A 377-nucleotide genomic window follows, 5' to 3' on the forward strand; every position below is an offset into this window, starting at 1 on the left:
TTTAATTTATTTGTGAAAGTATTATTCGATTTGAGATAGAGGTTTAGGAAGTATTAGAGATATAACCATTAGTGTTACATTGTACTGTCAGGTTACGCTTTTGGGATAAGTGGTTTCATGATATGGTATTAGAGTTTTAGATCCGAAAAGTCAAGAGTTTGATCTTTTGTGAACTCCAAAATTAACTTAAATTTTTAGGATTAATGATGTAATATTTTTTGTGCGAAAAACGAGAGACTCGACTATTGTTAGTTGAAATATAAGGCAAAAAATAGAGACTAATATCTTTTGCACACACACAAAAAAAAGGAGAGTTGACTAATGTTAATTCAAATGTAAAACAAAAATTAAAAAAATTATAATGGTAAGAAGATAAT

General features: G+C 27.3%; 1 protein-coding gene across 1 annotated transcript in view; it reads left to right on the plus strand.

The window, feature by feature from the left end:
• The window catches only part of LOC107640282, a 7,330-nt gene that overhangs the window by 2,981 nt on the left and 3,972 nt on the right, over window positions 1-377 (plus strand). The gene's annotated exons all lie outside the window — the stretch shown is intronic.

The sequence above is a fragment of the Arachis ipaensis genome, chromosome B05, assembly GCF_000816755.2.
Source record: "Arachis ipaensis cultivar K30076 chromosome B05, Araip1.1, whole genome shotgun sequence".
Classification (NCBI taxonomy): Eukaryota; Viridiplantae; Streptophyta; class Magnoliopsida; order Fabales; family Fabaceae; genus Arachis; species Arachis ipaensis.